Source organism: Triturus cristatus, chromosome 6 (genome assembly GCF_964204655.1).
Source record: "Triturus cristatus chromosome 6, aTriCri1.1, whole genome shotgun sequence".
Lineage (NCBI taxonomy): Eukaryota > Metazoa > Chordata > Amphibia > Caudata > Salamandridae > Triturus > Triturus cristatus.
In genome coordinates this window covers 1,262,408,898-1,262,430,279 of record NC_140589.1, presented here as the reverse complement: position 1 = coordinate 1,262,430,279, position 21,382 = coordinate 1,262,408,898, and the positions used below count along the sequence as shown (strand labels likewise).

General features: G+C 38.1%; 1 protein-coding gene across 2 annotated transcripts in view; it reads left to right on the top strand.

Moving 5' to 3' along the window:
* GREM2 (gremlin 2, DAN family BMP antagonist) overlaps positions 1–21,382 on the top strand; it is a 472,663-nt gene that overhangs the window by 309,139 nt on the left and 142,142 nt on the right. The window contains exon 2 of one of the 2 annotated variants that reach the window (XR_014963141.1): positions 6,295–6,486. The gene's annotated coding sequence lies outside the window, so the exon portion shown is untranslated. Of the gene's footprint in view, positions 1–6,294; positions 6,487–21,382 lie in introns of those variants that run through there. The other variant, XM_085612211.1, reaches the window with a different exon arrangement.

Sequence of the window (21,382 nt, the reverse complement as noted above, 5' to 3'; positions counted from 1 at the left end):
AAGGAGGTAGTCTAGACCGATGGGTACCATAGCTGGGGATAGAGGAATAATTGTCGATTTAGCCCAATTGATCTTGAGTCCAGACAATTCCCTGTATCATACTTCCTTGTCTGGGACAAATTAATCCCCGGATCTCTGACATACCAAAGCATGCCGTCCGCGTATGCTGACACAATAAGGTCATATTTGGGGAATCTAATCCCCCCTGTGGCCGTGGTATTCTCTTAGGGTGCATGTAAGAGGCTCAGCCACTAAGGCATAAAGCAGCGGGGACATCGGGATCAGCAAACCAGGCTTGCCATGTTGTTTCCAGTGGCCCAGGCAAGGAGTGAAGCCAATAGCCACACTCTGCACCATAGACGAAGACGCTGATGATGTAGACTAAACAAATATTCCATCCTCCTCTGCACCAAGCCACTTTGCTACTGAAACAGGTAGTATAGGGCCTGAAATTGAAAGACTGAGAGACTGTGTCTTGATTGCACAAAGATAAGCCAGCTAGTTTGAAGTTAACACTTGTCAGCGCGAACTACTTTTGCTCAAGAATTGAATGATGTAACCTACAAGTTACCCTACATGGTACTTGTTTAGTAACCTCGCACCTGCGTCTAATCATTGCCTATGGCTATTTATTTCTATTACATCACTGAAGAAACTGGGGGCGCCTGCAGATTTGGACTAGGTAGACTGTAGATGGTAGGGAGCTTGAATGCTCAACCCTGCAACTGAAACACCATTAATGTGTGTAGTATTTCTGTACGCTACAACATTAAAGCCCTTTTGGTTAAATAAGACAAGCCGTGGATTGGAAAGTGAAATATTGTGTCTGTTGTTTGAATATTTGAGCTCTTAGCCCCTGCCCTCATACTACCTCCCTGAGAAGCCTTTGATATATTCTCCTCTTTACCCATGGAGTCAAGAGCGCAGAGGGTGTATTAAGCACAATTTGCAGAGTCATGGTAGGACTGATCCCAAGACACCAGAGGGAAAGAGCCCTCCCCATCATGGTTGTGGTCTAATAGCCATGTCTGCCTGTGGCCCGCCAAATGGGATCAGACAACACCTAATTTTGAATAATCTGTAAATATGACTGCAGACCCTATAGACACCCTTTGATAAGTCCATTGCTATAGTACAGTATAAATTCTGCGATTACTTTGATGATTGATACTAATGACATATCATTTTGTCAGATGATGGGCAGGGGAGAATATTCCTAGGTAAATTGAGCTGGAAGAAACAAAAGGGGTAGATGTAAGAGATCTCTGTAAGGTAAAGCTACACTCAATTTTAAAACTGTGTAAAGACTTTACTGAGAGGGGGCAAATAACACTTTCAGTGGATCAATGAGGTAGAGCTCAAGAAGTCCCCTATCCGTCCCACTAGTATCACTCAATGCTTTTCACAATAGAGTTGAAACAAATAGCTGCCAAAACAGTTGGAGATATCTAAGAGGCTTATGCACCAAGAGCCCCAAATCTTAGGCAGGATTGAAGTGTTGTCAGCATACATTTCGAACTTAAGTGCATGCAACTTGATGGGAAGACAATGGATCAACATAGCTGTAAAAGTGGTTAGGGGCTACACAGGAGTTCTAAAGAGCCACAAAACGCAACATTCATGGCATGTAGGAGAAAGTAGGATGAATTGTCTGGAATAAATCAGCAATGAAGGATCAAAAACAGCAAAAGAATTAGCTGGTCCACAGTGATGCATTAGAGATGGAAAAACAAAATGGAGTGGTTGATGATGGCAAACACATATGACATATCATCTGCAAGCTTTCCAGCCCTAGAAGCAGGTTGAAGTTAGTACCTCTGGGCAGCCTAAAGCCCAAATTATGACTGTCATTGCTGTTGCCATCTTCCAAATTAACATGCATACAACTGCCTCAATAAATGTAGTAGCTAAAGGAAGGAGAAAGGTCTACAACATGCAGGATAGATGCAATCCAAAGATGGACAAGACTAAAGAAGATACTTCTTTGGATTGGGCAAGGGTCGAGTTAAGAATCTGAGCTAAGAATCTGATTTCACTTCTTACCCCCTAATTGGACCACAAAAAATTTTTGTGGGCATGACTAATTCACCTACAAAAATGTCTTGCAGGAGATAGCCTCTAAAACTGCAAGAATCTGAAAGAAAGTGACAGACAGATTGGATCGTGGTAAGAAAAAAGCCATGGCTACAAGATCTGAAATTCTCTTCTGAATGTTTTGCTGTGATTGATGGGAACAATTTTGAAATTATTAGAAAAATACCAATTCCTGGCAATTCAATCACATTCAGTCATATAAAGTCTGAATTAAGTGCAATAAAGGATTCGCAAATTCAAAATTTAATTTTAGGCCACTAAACAGGAAGAGTTCATTAACTTAAAAAAGGATGCGCGTAACTTGAAGTCAGTAAATAAAAGAGAGGGGAGAATTGTGCTACTTGCCCCTCACCCCCTAAGATGATGTAAGAACACTGTTGTAATAATCGCAGTGTATCAGGGCTGTCTTAACAGCATTATAGACTCCCGGTCTAAGCACTGCACTGGGCCCAGCCTACACAATCACTCACATGAATTAAAATGTTGAACGTAAAATTAGTGTTAAATTCTGATCTGCTTGGGGCTCATATGCTCATGGGGCCTCCAGGCAACTGCCCAGCGTACCCATGTGTTAAGACTGCACTGAGTGTAGTGCCCACTGATGTGTTGGTTTTCGAATAAGTAACATATAACCAGACGGGCAACAGAGAGTATCCGGCATTTGAATGGTCCTAAATGGATCTGTTGGAAGTCAACAAAACCTTTGTAAAGTCCAAAATATAGCTTATTGCATGAATGATCTAAACACATGCCTAATAGATGCCTGAATCATTCAGCAAATATTTTGGTAGTGCCATAGATACTAGTAGTGCAGACAGGAAGCTTTTGTGCTATTTTGAGAGACGAGGGGGAAAGGGGCACATTCACATTTGAGTTCCCCCCTTTCTATTACATTTGGTTACATGATACCGAGGGCCTTATTTCAATGTCGGATGGAAAGCCTCCAACCGCTGGTCGGAGGTTTTCCTACCAATGTGGAAGGTTTACATTCTGACAGACGATTTACAATGTTGGTGGTCGGAGTGTAAATCAGCTGGGAAAACCAACTGGCTTCCGATGGACTCAAGGAGCCCGTCGGCCAGATAGAAACTGCTCATAATCTCTTAAGAATTTTGTTTCGCCATCAGGAATATGATGTCGGTTTCCGACAGCCTTTACATGACGGCTTTTCTGACATGGAAAGGCTGTCAGAGAATGACTTTGGGGGCCCCTTTCTCCCCTGGCCCTCTGGTTGAGCCCCTGGAGAGCACCTGTGGTGCCCCCCTTCATATCCCTGCACCATGTGGTTCCCTGCTACACTGTACTGGAATGTGCATAAACTTCCATTGTACAATGGGAGCTTGTGCTGCGGACGGTTTCAGACCACCGTACAAGCTTCCTTTGTATAATGGAAGACTACAACTGCACCATGTGCAGTTGCATACTAATTGCGATGATGGGACTGCCGACCGGAGTTTGGTCGGTTCTGCGTCTGTGGTGATGTCGGTTGGAAACAACTCCAATATTTTAAGCATTGATATTGTCTGAATTTTACTTTAAATTTACCTTTTAGGACATTGTTTTCTGAGCTTGTTTTGGTTGTTTGGGTGCTATTGTCTTGTTGTTATTGATGTATGTTTTTGATAAATGCCCTTTTGTACTATTTGTTGTGGGCAGTGCTACTGACAGTTTATTTGGTTATTTCTTTGTGTACTATTGGTCTCTGGATTACAGTGGCAGTTTGGGAGTTGTTTACTTCAAATAATCTGGTTGAACATCGTTTTGAACATTTTTGGGAAAATAATTATGTAGACACTACTGAAAAATTATTTCCTACAGCATTAAATTCCCAGTCGCTAAGAGCTTAATTGCATGGAAGTTGCACATTTCTCCTAAAGGTACTTGAATGCCTCATCCTGTGCTCCATTTCTCTCAGTTCACACTGCTTTACAGCTACATTCCCAGGAGTAGCAGGATACATAATATTGGTGCTGTTGCAAATTTCTCAAAAAAGAACATGGTGCATCTACAGTGCTTCGTACTACTCTACATTGCACTCTAGGGCATAACTATCAATGGTGCAGCTGGTGCAGTGGTACGTGGGGCCTGTGAGGGGGAGGATTATAACTGTTGTTATACTACATCACTAGGGATTAAGGGTAACAGTGGGTACAACTCCTTTAATTCTGCATAGCGTAAACACGCAAAATTACCAAAGAATTCCACAAAATCAAGCTTGAATTATGTGAGAAGAGTGATTCTGCATTTAGTGCTATTTCTTAGTGAAAAAAGCACCCTTGTGTCCAAAATGAAGGTGAGGCTGTATTTTTTACTAACAAATAGCACTAAATGGAATAGAACATGCATAGTGAGATTGGGAGGCACTCATTAAATGTGCTCACGCTGTAGGATTTTTCCCCCCAAATTACTCATAATTACGCGATTAGGAGCAATGCCATAATTATCCGAAATTGTACATCAAAGACTAATGCAGAGTTTCTGAAATTACTCTGATTACTCAGTCATATCCGAATTTCTGTCCAAGCCTAGTTAAAGTTAAGTTACTGCATTAGGGCCCATAGCACTCAGTTTCTGCCTCTGATTGCAATAGAACATTCCTCATAAAAGCATACTCTTAAGCAGGTCTCCCACCAGGAATAAACGAATACAGTTTTAGGGCCAGATTCACAAGATTTCACCGTCAGGCAATGCAACTTACTCTTAAAATACGCATTGCATACTCTTGGAATTAAGTTTTGAAGCATGTATGCTACAAGAGTTTTGTGACAGCAAAACCTCTGTGAACAGTTAATCCAAATGACAAAGGAATGTAAAAATGTACACTGGTAAATTTACAGCTAGATTTGCCAAACGATTTATGAATGTCTGGAATTCTCAAAGTTTTTCAGGACTACTCATGGGAAGCTGTGACAGTCATTGTTTTTCCTTTGTCCCCACTGTAATAAGTTTATGAACTCCGTTTCCTCAGGAGAAAGTATAATTGGGTATATTTGCTTGTGCGAAACATTATTAGTGAGTGCCAATGCACTTGCTATCTTTCCTTTCTAGTTTTAGTCCCTAGGGAAAAGTTTTTAGTGTGGAGAAAGTCCTTCCATGCCCCTTTTACAAACGGATGTGAGAGGGGTTCCTTTTCATTCCCACACAGGAAATTGATTTATTTCTGGCCATGTCAGGAGCAAATCTTTGACTGTTTCCAGGGTTGGACTAGAACGAGAAAATGTTTATTGGTGTCAACGATGGAGAGTTAAACGATTATACGACTATTGCTTTGGGTGGATAATATCCATCTATACGTGTATTAACATATTGGTTTTGTACACTTTGACTATTTCTTTCTCTGCGGTTACCATACCGGATTGCCCTGGGACCTCGAGGAAATGGCCCACGGGTGTAATTTTGGAAAAATAACTAGTGTTAATACTTAAAGTGGTTGAGAAGCATTGCTTACAAAGAAATTTGGTTACAAATCATCCTGTTGTCAAGATCGTGGGCGCTACATAAAAGGAATAATTGCTCTGAAGAAGTCCTACTAGAATAGGATGAAACGCGTTGGCTGATGGCTTTCGATTGGAAATAAAGATATTATAAAGCAACTGTTGGGATAATGAACTTCTCTCGTACTAACCACTTCTAATGGATATTATGGACATTTAATATTTCTTACATATATGTTAAGAAAAGTGATGCAGTTCCAATCTATTGCTTGTCAACTTTTTAGGGCATGCTCATTTTGCAACATTTGCTTTCCACCCATGAAAACAAAAGAAATCCTTCAATAGTATCACATAATACTGAGATAATAATATGTTTGACTAAATTGGTTTCCAAATTCAAATTCACCTTTTGTGAATTGTTTAACTGAATTTGCACATGTAAGTCGAGCCATTTGCTTAGGCAACTTGAACAAATATGTGTAAATGTCTTTGTCAATTGCGATCATCATGTCTAAACAACTGCTAAAACATGCTGCCCTCTCTGCTGCTTAAATTAGCTGTTTCGATATAGGCCCTGATTGTGAGAGGGCCGGATGAGGTTGAGATATTTACTGCACCCAGGGCACTATGTGGTGCAACATGTACTTGGAGCACTAAATAGCTCCAATTTCGAGTTTATTTCGAGAACACGGGTAAAAATGTATAGAATGTGGCACTTTCAGCACCAAATTCTGAACACATCTTTTCAACTTGTAAATTTTGACAGGTTTGACCTGAAGAAAGTCATCAAGGGGAAACTTGAGGGCGTGCTACTGTTACCACACAACTTATGATTCCTATCCCTGCAAGAAGAGGAGTTTGCCCCGGGACCCCAATTTCGTGTCTCACTTGGAATCGGAGCCCTACTCTATATTGACAGTATCTGTTCTGAAGGTTAGAAGCAGTTTATTGAAAGAAGGTAAGAATTTAAATCTTCTTTTCAGCCTTTTCTCATTTGTAAACAGAAAGAAACTTTAAAACATCTATAAAACCTGTTTTGGTTAAAAACATTTTATTGTAAAAGAATACATTGATTAATTATACTTCTGAGTGCCGTGAATACCCAGGTGTAAATATTCACAACAGCTGTGAAGATCAAATTTTGAGGTCTGGCTTGACAATACATCTGTCTGTAAAGCATGTTGTTAGCAATTCTTTAGAACACACATGGAGTGGACTATGGCACCACCAGGAGTATTACCCTCTCAACACACGCTATTGGTCAGGAGCTCATGCCTTTAATGTGATAAACAACATTTGTGAATGGCAGTCACAAAAGTGTTGTCAGCTAGTGTTTATATGTGTTGACACATTTAAACCGAGCTACTGGCTTTGCCAATGCTTGTTACTTAAATCCAATACACTTTCCGTTCTACCTCCGCTTACCTGGGTAAATCTGTGTTGTTTATGGTTCACAAAGAGATCTTAAAAAAGCTCAGTGAGTGGTAAATTATGAAATCTTTCCTATTTTTATGAGTTGAAGGTTGTGCACAGGAAATAATCACTTTCCTCCCAGGGTGTCCCACTTAAAGAATTTGCTGGACAAACCTAATAGGTAGTGGATTTCACAGGAGGAAACGCCAATTGAGCAAAATATGTAAACATAATCTGTAGGTCCAATATGGCAATGATTATATTGGAAACGTCCGAATTTAAAATCGCAAAGGAATGTCACATTTAATAAATGAAATGTTCTTGACAAATTTTATGTTCCAGGCATTTGCAAATTTGATGCAGCGCTGCCTTTTCAACAGTGTTAGGGTTTTCAGGTCCTTCTGCCTGTTGCTGTATGGCATTTCATAAGTCAAATGTATAGTTTCTGGAAAAATATGTGGTATGAGACATCTGGGCACATTATACACACAAAAATGACTAGGGGAGTGCTTGCAAATAGTCTGACCACTGGCAATTGATCTGGATAGCATTCCACCCCACTGTTTTTTTGCAAACTGTGCCACTCTAGAAAAAGACCCGTCTTATGCAAATCAGTACTGATTTTGTTTTTCATGGGTCGGGCCTATCCTAACCTGCCAGACAAGGCCCCCTGCTGAACGGATCACAAGCAAACCCAAACAGGTTTCGGCCTTATTAGCCTCGTCAGTGATGTAAATTTTAGATCCTGTGGTGCAGAGCGCAAGATATCCACATCTGGGCATACCCCTGGCCACTTAAGGAATTACATAGTACATGCAAAAGGTGATGGGAGAAAAACTTGCAAATAGTTCAACCACTGGAAGTCACTTGGAGTAGCATTCCAACCCATAATTTTTCGACCACTGTGCCACTGTAGACAAAGACCAATTTTATGCAAATTCCTATCCTCATTCTAAGTATGGAACAATTCCCAATGTTGCCGGTATTGGAAATAACCAGCTGAATCAAAAGTCTGAGCAGTGCTGTGAATAGACTTGTGACATTACCACACACTCTGGATACTAGAAGGATATATTTGCCAGATATATCCTAGTGGAACAAGAGCCCGGAAAACAGCATGGTCATTGGGAATTATCTCTGGAAATTGTTGCTATAAAACTAGTTTCCCTGTTAATTCCCAACTCCAAAGGGCATTAGTTAATATGGTATTTTTTCACCCCAGAAATACAAATCCCAATGGTTTTAGGGTGCAAAATTATCTCTGCGGTATTACTGCAAAACTAGGATTATTACCCTACTTTTATGAATGTAACTGACTCAAACACTTAATCAATGACCATGATGATGTTGACGCTATCTCAGATAATAGATGGGATAGAGAGATAAAGTGGCAGCGCAGGATCCTGGATGGTGCTAAACCTCAAGACTAGACGAGGCAATGTGTCCCTAAATGGCACCCCAATACAAAAGATCAAATAACATTTCCTAAATAAACTATCTGGATTCAAGAATAAATGTAAAACATGAAGGTTTATAAAGAAAAATTCAAGAGCATTACAGAACAGACAAGTAATAGTTAATCAGTATGCAGAGGAATTAGCATAAGGCTCTCGATCAAATGCAGCAAAGGAAATTACATGGTCAAGGCAAATTATTTTGATTCCAAAGTATGAGACAAACCAACAAAGGTTCAATCTCCAAAGTCTGGGAGTCAGAAGACTGTCTCACCTCAAACGGTATAGTTTGAATAGACATTTTCACTACAGGAGTCAATGGAAATCGCACAGTCATCATAGGGTGAGTAAATGTAGCAATGGATTTACACAAATCATAATACAGAATTATACAATGTTTCCTAATCCCGCCATACTGACATTAGCTAATAACTGCATATTAATTTGACCTCTTCTAACCCACTGTCAATGGAGGTGACTGAACAATTCTAGCAATACAAACAATGGCAGTCTTATAAACAATGAAACAGGCAGGAAGAGCTTCGAAAGTAACAAAAGACTTCCTCATAATTTTTCGAGAACAACGTTTTAATACAGAACATCAGTGCACATTTTGATTGTGCAGTGTCAGAATGAGACAGAATGCAAAAAACAGATCATAGTTGCATTTAAAAACAAGATGGAAGTTATGTTAGGTCTAGTTCCGTCTCTGTTTAGCCAAACATAGGAAAATACGTATGGTATCTTCTGTTTAGGGGGACGGATGTCCTATGCTCGTCCCCCTCGCCCCTCAGAACAGAGTGTTCTCGCCCTTAGTGCGATCCTGTGGAATGTTGCTGCACCGAAGGTTTGATGTCGAGAACCCTGCAGGGAGACGGCAGGCACCGGCGGTGTGAGCTGTGTCTGAGGTCATCTTCTGAATGTAACTGAATAATGATCTCCTTTTAAGTAAACAACGTCTACCTGTGCATTACATTCCACGGTGAACCACGCTTGAATTCTACAATACGTTTCTGTGAAGTGCATCATTTTCGTTTTACTACAAAAATGTGCATAATGTTAAACACTCAAATTAGTAAATAGAAATCATCTGTAACAATGACTAGAGTGATTAAAATGTAACTGGAACAGCAAAAAATCCTAAAATAAATATACATTTCTGAAAACAATTGTCATCACTACTGCTATTGCTCCTCCTACTATCACTGGTATTGCTACTATTTCTAATACTACAATAATGGCTATTTCTACCAAAATACTACTGCCATTGTAGGCACTATTACTACTACCATTGCAATTACCATACCAATCTCTGCTATTAATAGTACTACTGCAGTCAAAACTACATCCATTTCTATTACTACTACTCTACTGTTACTATTGCTAATACTATTACTAATACTGCTAGTACTACTACTACCATTACTACAACTACTACTGCTACTACTACTGCTATGGATGACAATAATAATAATAATAAACCCTGTTGTTGATGTTATTACTATTATTACCTGTTTCTTTATCTTAAACATCACGCAATATTGAATTACGAATAATACACCCCACTGAATTAACTGATAATCAGTCGATCAATCATTTATTTGTTTCAATCCTAAGACTATCCAAAGGTGCAGAGCAGTAAAAATTAAAAACATTGCATTAATCATTACAAATATAGTTAAAAGAAGATGCAAAACACTAGAATACACATTTCGGTTGACCTCTGTTAGTACTGTAAGGCACTGATGTGTGCTTAAAATTAAAATGGGGAGTTAGTTCTATTTAGTTTCCATGCACAAGAAATGTAGGGGCACCCTTTTAGGCAGGAGTTCCATATCTGCTTGAATACAGAGGGATAATGCCTCACTATGCTTTTTGATATAAGTTAAAAACAGTGGTCGAAGCATCTGCCCTATTTCAAGTGTATGAGAACATAAAAGCATAAAATGGATATCAGTACCTAGGCCTCCCATCTTGCACATGGATTGAAACATGCTTTTAGAACTCTTTGTCCATTTTCCAGTATAGCTCAGCACCTGTAAGCACCTAGTCGAAATTTCAAGGGCAAAGTTGGTTAATAAATTCATTATTAAAGTTAATGTGTCTACGGACTCTTTCAAAAGCTAGGTAGAGTTAAGTCAGCCAGGGCATTATTCACATTATACCCTTCTATGCAATTCCATAATTTATCCGTCAGCATCTTTACTTGTACCACTGCATGACAGCATTTTGGATGTATTAATGAAATTTCTGCAAGATTCTGTCTGCATTCAGATGATTTTTGAGCACTTAGTATTTGGAAACTGTTTCTCTTTCTCTTTACTCACACTGTCTCTCCTTACCTTATTCCATTTATCCTGAATTTACCCTCTATTTTAACCACCCACACACAAGTAACATACATTGAATGGGTGAGGACATCTATTATTTGTAAATGCCAGATCTACATTCAGCACAATAGATGGAGAGTGTTTGCGTAGCATTATCAATTGTTCTCAGTTGGCCCTTTTACTAACTCAAATCTTTCGACTTGTGGGGAGATGATGTTTCCATACTTTGAGAAAACCTAATGACCCCTTTACCCAATACTTCTTCTTAAATCACTGTTACTTGTATATGCAATTTGAAGTTTAAAGTTTTTGCCACTTAAACTCCCAAATTAATACACTTCTTCATCTTCTTTGACTAGAATTGCTCAGAAAGGCACTTTTTTTGTAATGGCAATTTGTAACATAATGAATGCCATTAGTAAACAACTTGGTAGGATGTAAAATAGCAGAGATTGACACCTGTAACTGTCAAAATAATTACCCAGAAAGTTTGCAACATTATTTTTTTAATTTGCTTCTAATGCAAGGAGATCAAAGGTAAAATAATTGTTCTTTGGTTAAGGAGAAATTGGGTTAGAAAAACTGTTTTAGAAATGCTCCTTCTACTGGGCGATCCGAATCCCACTGTACCAAGAATGGCAGTAGCTTTGAGGATATGATCGAGACTGCAAACTGCTAAGCAGTGTATGCAAGTAAAAGTAACTGTGGACCCTCATAAACCTAATTGAACTCTACGTTTCTGATCTGAATTTACACTTATTTTTATAGTACATTTGAAAAGATTAGTTATAGTTTGAAGTAATACTATATAGCTGTGTATGCTTTTATATTTTATATAGTTAGCTGATCAAAATAATGTTTTATTGTTTGTGTTTTAAGCAGAAGAATGTTGTCAAAATGTGAGTAAATCGAATCTAAGCTAATACATACTTAAACGTAAAACAGTGCAATTCACCAGTGGGTTTGGTCCTTTAAATACTGGGATGCCTACTGCATTTTGTAGTATGTTTAGTATTACCACAGTACTACTACTCATGTACTACAAAATGCTACTTAGTACCCTGCGTGAGGAGGTCTCAGCCTTTGAACAGGAGAGTGGCTGAAAAAGGGGGAATAGGTACTATTTAGTAGGAGTTTAAGCTGGAGTTAAAAAGGTATAAGAGAGCATACATTTAGGGGTTTAGAAAGCTGCTACATGCAGACGGCCATAAAAGAGTAAGGCCATTGCTATTCACAAATTGCACTTCTAAAGTTATTGTATCCCCAAAAACTCCAAAATAGTAAATTTACTCCAGCTCAAATCTAGAATAAATCCAGAACCACACAATGCCAACCACTGGAAATACAACACCTCTCACAGAAAATAATGAAGGGTGGCACTTTCAAGACCACCCACAACAAATAATTCTAAAATTAATTAATTTATTTATATTTCTCGCACATATACAAATGTAATTAAATGTTAAAACAATATATAAATAAAAAATAAGATTAGTTTATTGTAAATATTTTTTCTAACATTTTTTAATTTTAAAATAAATGTCACTTTGTATTTTAGGTTTCGCCCAATCAATTGCATTTAATAGAAATCTTAAAAGGGGCTTACATTTTGCCCTTACTTTTTATTGGTTTGCGTGCTTGTCACTTACTTTTCCTCCATTTCTATTGGCTGTAGCATACTGTTTAAGGTTGTTCCTTGTGCGTTTTTCTTATCATTGTCCCAGGGCCCAAGTACTGTTTTCATCCACGTTTATGAAACTTTTTTTATGTTTTGTATGCACAGCGCTAGTTAACTAACTGGAGCCCTTTTCCCACACCATGAGTTATTTCTGAGAGCCTCAATCTCCCCTTCTCCCAACTTTGAATTTTACTTTGCATACTCGCAAATTAAACTGTATGCTCGGCCAGGTCGGCCCCTTCTCTAGAGCACAGAGAGTTGATTCTGTGACTGTAACTGTACACCCTGTGTTGTATGTGCACATTTGGGTGTTAACACTATTAACTTTGGACAGTTTACTCAGACTCAGTCATGCAAATCAGTCACACACACCTGCACGCTGAGTTAGCTTTTATTTTTATTATTTTTGTTTTTAACCTCTAACATCAGTATAATTTCCATGCATAATATACTACCTTGCAATCCTCTGCCAGGCCCCTTCCCTTAGTGACTGTTGCTACCAAATGACTCATCTCTGAGCTGTTTGGTTCCGACAAGCACGATACATGCACATCTGACAGTTTAAACACAGTAGCACAGGATCGTGCACTGACCAACCATTCCCAACAATTGTTCCTGATGCTGATGTGAGTACAGAGCCTCAGCTCATTAATATTCATTAACATGTTTGACTTGTTTATCCATTGAGCTTACCTGGTTGTTAATCCCTTGTCTACAAGGTATCTCTAAGTGCGGTTAAGCATCCTTGCAAGCTGTTCTTTTCCCATATCATGCACAGCACGCTCCCTTGAATACACCTTTGGTTTTCTGACGTTTTCTTTGCTGTCCCGTATACTGGGTTTAATTTTCCAATATGCAGTGATGTTTCTTTGACAAGCACACGTTTCAGGTGCACACAAGACAGATACTCCATCACAACACTGTCTTATATGCCAAGTTACTTGCATGGAATAACACATTTGATTAACTTGTATCTGGACATGCACACCAATCATGGTATGCATTAGACCCACGTGAGTCAGATAAATTTGCTACTGTCTTCACCTCTGGGTTTTGCTCCCGATCACGTGTTGTTGGGGATTCTACACTTAGACCCTCTTGAGGTTCCACTCCTTCGCTCACCTGGTGATTTATGATTACTGATGCATGCTTGTATTCACCCTCCATGTTTACTGAACTGGCTTACCCCCGATACAGGTCTACAATTCATTTCCCTTAATGGTAGCCTTGTGCATTTCAGATCGGTGTACTCAAACTGATTGAAACAGATCTTCATATTTTTAGGAGGTAAGGCTACACAGTCTCTTAAAAACTCTTTCGAGTTTTTACAAATACATTGTATTATCCATTAAGAATGTATATATTCTTTGATTTAGGTGTCTATTGGTATGTCCTAATGAAGACTCCATTCTTAAATTGAATCATTGGAGCCAAAATGTTAACGTTCTTTCTGTTGACATTATAGACAAGCATTGGCAAAGCCAATAGGTTTTGCCTGTTCAAAATCTATTGGCTTTGTCACTGTTTTTTGACATTTTGCACTAACGTTGAGCTGCTCTGCAACATAGCTTAAAGTAAAAAAAAAGCATTATGAGTAGTAAATTCTGGCCACATCATAGGACTTTTTTAAACTTTACTTTAAGCCATGTAAAAAAGCACTGTCAACATCAACAGATTTCTCAAAGGCAAAACCTATTAGATATGCCACTGCTTGTTTAAAATGAGAATCAAATTAATGTAAAATAGTTCTGCACTTAAGGTTTAATAATTTTTAGTACATAATAAATAGCTATAAACATTTTATTTGAGATGTTTTTAAAAATGAATGTTTTAAAAAATATTTTTCATTTGATGCAATATATTTAAATGTATTAAATATTCGATTCAACGTTAAGTTAATAGTGTTGTATCATTTTTTCAGTTTTTTCTACATCTAAATTAAATATAGAACATTAATTTACAATTAAATGCCTTTGAAACGTTAATGAACTTTCCAACTTTTCCCTCTACTTTACAAAAGACAGATCTCAGCCTGAGTGGTGAAGGTCTCCACCAACATTTAAAAAGTTACAAGCTGTAACTTCACGGTCATGTGTTCACTCCATCTTCTGGTTTCAGGAGGTTAAGACATGCAAGCCTACAATTTATAGTAAATTTAAATTTGTAAATTGTGATTTCCCAAAAGTAGTAGATTTACTACAAAGTATAAGAGTGAATCTACACTTATAGATCTACTCATGTATAGGTTTAACTTTGTGAATTGCCCCTGTAAATAGGTTGAAAGTAATGAAAGAAATTAACATATAAATAAGCAATTTCCATTGACAATAAAATACAAATATTGCATTTGTTCACAGAGATTTCAATAATTCACTCTTATACTTTCATAATTATTACCTTTACTGTAGTACAAAAATTAAAAGAATTCCTGCTGATCCTGCAGTGTATAAAACATTGAGCTGGCACTGTAACACACAGACAGAATTGCAAATAAAACTAGCGTGGTTTATCTTCTGTACACTTTCTATAATCGCTTGATTCACTAATCTGCCATTGTCAAGGGCACTTAATAACCTACCATTAAGTTATAGATAATGTAAGAAACGTACTATTTCTAACACTAGAATACAGGCTGCCAAAAGCTGTGAGCTCTGAACACGGCTGCACTGGGAAGAGAAAGCAGCCCTGGCAATTCCACTCAACTGGTCTCCGGGAAGGGGGGGGTGTTGTGGCACTGAGAAGCTCTAGTAACGAGTACTGCTGCTGCTTTTATTTTGTTACAGGGGCCGATATTGCAGCACTGCTGCAAAACTGGTCCCCATGGCCGAAAAACTGGCCCCCACCCCTCTGGCCCACCGGAGAAATGCCCAGTGCCTGCAATGGGCAGTCCAGCGGATCTAGCTGAATGGACTGCAATTGAAGAAGCGCCAACACATCCACTGAAACAGTAGACCTCCCTGAAGTAGAAACACTAAAAAGAAAACAAATCAAGAGTGATAGCAGTGTGATTGGAAATGTAACAAAGCGGGACGCAGTGCACAGCCAGCCATAGAGAAGAACCGAGTGTGTGTTAGTTACAAGTTGTAAGGAAGGGGAGAAAATAGGTATAAGAAACCCCTTAGAAAGATTTCATGGTGTTTAAGATGACCAGGAAGGAGAGTGCAGGATGCTGGAATACCTCCATGACAGCAGCCAGATATGGTGTTTTAGGGTGCACAGACATAATATTGAGTTTTTAATATCGACCTACATTAATATCGAGTTTTAAATATCGTAGGGACAGAATATCGACATCAAGAATATCGATGACCAGAATATCGACCTGAAGGTAAGAAATATAGTTTTTGTTAATATCGAAGTTAGTAATATCGATAGCAAAAATATCGATGTTAATAATATCGATGTTTATATTAGTGTTATGTATTTTAGTATGTATTCTATATGTATGTGTTCTATATTTTTTGTTAAGTAGTGTACTGATTTTTTTAAATATATGTATACATTTTTTAGAAGTTATTAATTTTTTTTAAGTAAATTATGCGTTTTAGTACCGTAGCGGGTCATGAGTTTATAGGGGAATAGGGTTGGAAGTAATTTAATTATAGTATATTAAATAATAATTTTTAGGAATTATTAATTATTTTTAATTACATTTTGCGTTTTAGTTCTGTAGCAGGTTGTAGGTTTGTAGGGGAATAGGGTGGGAAGTAATTTAGTTGTAATTAAGTAAATATTCTTTTTTATTTATTGGTATTGATAATTAATTTATTGGTAATTAATTAGTAATTGGCAATACATTTTTATTAATTGATTAATTGATAATTATATTAGGTGTATTAATTTATTATTGGAGCGGGTTGTGGGGTTATAGGGGAATAGGGTGGGAAGTAATGTAATTTTAATTAAGTAACTATTAATTATTATTTTTGGGTATCGATAATTAATTTTTGGTTAATTAATTATTAATTGGTAATTAATGTTTATTAATTATTATTTGGTAGTATTGATAATTACTTTATTGTGAATTAATTATTAATTGATAATTAATTTGTATTATTTATTATTTATTGGTATTGGTAATGAATTTATTTTTAATTAATTATAAATTGGTAATTCATTTTTATTAATTGATTAATTGATAATTATATTGATTGTGTGAAATTTTATGTGGAGTGAGTTGTGTGTGTGTATTGGGGAATAGGGTGGGAAGTAATTTAATATTATTAAAGTAATTATTAATTTTAATTTATTGGTATTTTTAATTAATTTATTGTAAATTTATTATTAAATCATTATTTAATTACAAAAATGAATTAATTTATAAGTATGTTATTTTTAGCCCCTACGCTATCCAACGCTTTCCCTACTGTTGCACTCTTTTTACCCCTACGCTATCCAACACTTTCCCTACTGTTGCACTTTCTGGAGTTGGAATAGCAATTATAACCCCTACGTTATCCAACACTTTCCCTACTGTTGCACTCTCTGGAGTGGGAATAGTAATTTTTACTTCTACGCTATCCAACACTTTCCCTACTTTTGCACTCACTGGAGTGGGAATAGTAATTTGTACCCCTACGCTAACACTTTCCCTTGTTGCACTCTCTGGAGCAGAAATAGTAATTTTAAGCTCTACGTTATCCAACACTTACCCTACTGCTGCACTCACTGGAGTGGGAATACTAATTTTTACCCCTACGCTATCCAACAATTTCCCTACTGTTGCACTCTCTGAAGTGGGAATAGTAATTTTTACTTCTACGCTATCCAACACTTTCCCTACTGTTGCACTCTGTGGAGTGTTTTTTATATGTATATGTATAATTTATTTTAACATTATATGTATTAGTTATTATTTTTTAACATGTTTTAATATTTTTTACTATGTTTCTTTTAATTATATGTATTATGTACTTTATTTTACATTGTTTTTTTAACATTTCAAAAAAAGATATTTTTTACAAGATTTTTGACCGATATTTTTTTCTGATATTTTTGTACTTACCATGATGTAGATAGGATGTCGATATTCTTGACTTCAATATTTTTGCGTCGATATTTTGGTACCTCGATATTTGGTCTGTCGATATTTTGTCAGTGATCCGTGTTTTAGGATCTTTTCACACGGAGAGACAACCACTGGACAGTTGAGTGAGTTCAACAAGCTAATATGATGAACAGAACCAGGCATATGTTTTGGTATGTTACATTATATTATGAATAGCTGCAAGGCACACAATCACCTGTGAGGGTATCCTGACATTTAGCAGGTGTGTGTTCCTAACTCTGCCTAAGGCAGGTTGGTTAATTGAAAAGTCAGGTCTTCAGGTTCCTGAGGAATTCAAGAAAAGAAGAGGAGGCTCTAATGTAGAGTGGAAGGTTGTTCCGTGCTTTAGGAGTAATGTGAGTGAATGCCCGTCCTCCTGATTTGGTCTGGAGTAGTGTCTAAACTATTGGAGCTGTTGACAGAGGGGAACACAATTCACTGGGACATTTGACCTGTTTGTCAAATCCCAAGGATTGTTTCAAGGACAACTATTATTTTACAGGTTTCTTCATCTGATGGGTCTGGCCAGATGTTGAAATCCCCCAATACAATCAGGTCCTTGTACAATGCAGGGGCATGAACTACCAGTTCATCCAGTCAGGTACAATCACCATTAGAAGAGGTCAGAGTCTTATACAATAAGACAGATTTTACCTTATTTTTATTATTTCTGCTGATCTCTAACAAAAGGGTCTGTGTCTCATCAAACTGCATGCAGGGTTTCTGATGGCAGTAAAGGAGAAGTAAGGCAAGTATAGATTTGAGTGCAAGGCTGAACACCTCAGTGGTGTGGAAAGCCTGCTACTGAGTTATCTGAAAAAACAGTACCCAAAAACTACCATGCCCAAAAACCAAACACCAAAATCAGAAAAGGGTGTACCATCCAAGTTAAACAATGTTCCAAAATAGGCTACAAGCACTCCACAATTCAATCACAAGTATATTATTGTATGTTAATGTCCAATGTCTTTTATTCAGATATAAACTCTCTTATTCCTTGAACAGTTCATCTGTACATATTCTTGGTCAACAACAGCTTCAAGCCAACACGTGTTTCGTCCGTTAAGCTAAACTGGACTTCATCAGGGATTATTTAACAATTGTCACTGTCCTAATTTCAGTCACCAAGAGACACTCCATGTACAATATCTAAATATCACCATACTCGGCTTATTCAGTCGATATCGTGTTGAATGATATGTAAAATCCCCCCGCAGGCACAACGCTGGCAATTTCGTATGAGATGGGAGTACTCTACCTATTGACTGCGGAGGCATTTTACATATCATTCTACACTGATATCGGCTGAATAAGGCCAAGTACTGTTCAAGGAATAAGAGAGTTTATGTCGGAATAAAAGACATTGGACATTAACATATGATAATATACTTGTGATTGAATTGTGGAGTGCTTGGAGCCTATTTTGGAATTTAACTGATAAGAAGACTTCTGTTGGTTTCATTTAGAGATCACTCTGACTCCAGCTTCGCCAGCTTTCGCCATTGTCTTGGCAATATATGTTCTTGGATGACTTCTAATCATCTTCGACTTAACACTGATAAGACGGAGGTCTTATTCTTTAATCAGAAAACTATTCCTCCTGCTACTTCGTGGTGGCCGACTGTGCTCAACCCCCCTCCCACCCCTGTCCAAACTGCTCGCAACCTGGGCTTTCAATTTGACAACGCTCTTTCCTGTAAAGCTCAAATTAATAAGGTCACGGCAGCCTGCTTCAGGAAATTGCGTATGATCAGAAAGATTTTTCCTTATCTTCCTTTGGATGCACGTAGAACGGTCATCCACGCCTTGATCATGTCACATCTGGATTATGCCAACAGTCTCTATGCCGGTGCCTCCTTGTACCAATTTGAACGTCTTCAGATCGTTCAGAATGCGGCGGCTAGGCTGATAGGTAATATTCCCTACCGTCAGTCGATTGCGGCTTACCGTAAGAAGCTACACTGGCTTCCCATTTCCCATCGCATTCAGTTTAAGATACTGACTCTTGCTTTTCGGGCCCTTAATGGGTCTGGCCCGGCTTATTTGAGAAAGAGGCTTGTGCTTTCCCAATCGGCTAGATCTTTGAGATCAAACAATCTACGTCTTCTTACTGTTCCCCGCTTTCGCCGCTCTAGAATGGGCGGTAGAGCATTCACCGTCATGACAGCTAAACTCTGGAACAGCTTACCTCTTGATCTTAGGTTCCTTTCTTCAGAGCCTCTTTTTCGTAATAAATTGAAAACCTGGCTGTTCACCAAATCTTAAACTCCCTTCTCTCTAATTATGCAGTCCACAGCGCCGGGACACCCCCTCTGGAGGTATCTGTGAGCTTTACAAGCTTCTTAAATAAATAAATAAATAAATTCTCCCTTTTGAAGAGGGCTAGGTGGCTCTCCCTCCTCCTGAAGCACCACATTCAAATATTTGTACTCTCTACGGACAACTGGTTACCAGATTGGAGTGTGCGCCATTTACCCAGCCACCAGTTTTAAAGTATTGTAAAGTTAAACAATGTTGTGAGTGCCAAAAGGCTGTCATGTCAATGTCTGTATTTTGGGTAAAAATGCAACGTGAGGTCTGGTAGATGGTGTGCAGTCGAAAAAAACTCTACAGGTAGGTCATTTAAGGACCCATCTCATGTCTAAAAAGTAGTCCCATGGGGAAGGGTCAAGCGTTGGGACCCACATCTCACAAAGGGTCAACCTCAATGGGCATGATTTCCTGGCTCATCTTTCTTGGAGTTCAACAGCAAGATTTAAGGCTTCAGCGGGTCTGCAGAACTCACGTACTAGACCTCTTGGTCCCCTTCCCGATGATGGCTCCCGGCCTTGTCCTGCAGGAGGATTTTGAGTTCAGAAACAATGACAATCCCATATAACGAGCATAGGTGACCCAGTCAGCAGAGTATTCTTGTGAAAAGAGACAGTGGCAGCTATGATTTTTCAAGTTTGTCCTTTCTCTAGGCTTTTAAATGTGCTAGTGGGCATAAGGGCCCATAGAATGTCTAAGAAGATCAGGCATGTGAGGAGCTTGGAACAGTGCACCAAGTTCCCACAAGAAAGAGGAGAGACAAGGAGCAATTGACACCATCCTCCAAAATTTGCATGAGCCTGAGAGAGAGAGCCTGAGAGAGAACACCCATGAGGGGAGGATCCAGAACCCGATGCGAAAGACATGTGTGCACTGGGAAAACTGCCTGAACTTCCAGAGCTGCAAGCTGCTGCAGAACTAACTCGGGATGACTTCTGCAAGAGAAGGACAGAGTGCTCTACTATAGAACACCTTCACTGTGATACTGAGGCCCAAGAAAAAATAATAGGGAGTGCTGAGTTGTTCAGCAAGTCAAATGTTACATTTATTATGACCTTGGTCTTTAAAACAATAAAAAGGGAATCAACTAACAATTACATACAATAAACACAAATAATCATTATTCGTTAACATTTACAACTATTCACTTATTGCATTGTTATGCTAAATAGCATTACCCTATATAAATATTACACCAACACAATATTATGATAGAACATGCATCACTACTAGCCTTAAAATATAGTGGATAATTCTCCTTATAAAGTTCCCATTACTGCTGTCATAAAACTTCCAATTGTGCAAGTTACATACAGACATTTTATTTCTATCAAAAAATCAGATGCTTTTTACATTCTAAAATTCAATATTTCTAAACAAATTGGTCTCAAAACATTTATGTGCCAAAAAAAACCTTTGACAGTCCATAAAACATGTAAACAATCACACTTTGTATTCAGCCAACATGCACATTTTCAATTATCATCTATGGCTGCTGATCTTACGGTCTTGTTTTCACAGCAAGGATTTAATTCAGATCGAAATTTCAATACAGCCTGTGTGAGTGAGGGGGTTGGCAATGCATCAACATATGGGAACCCATCATCCCCTGTCCATGACTT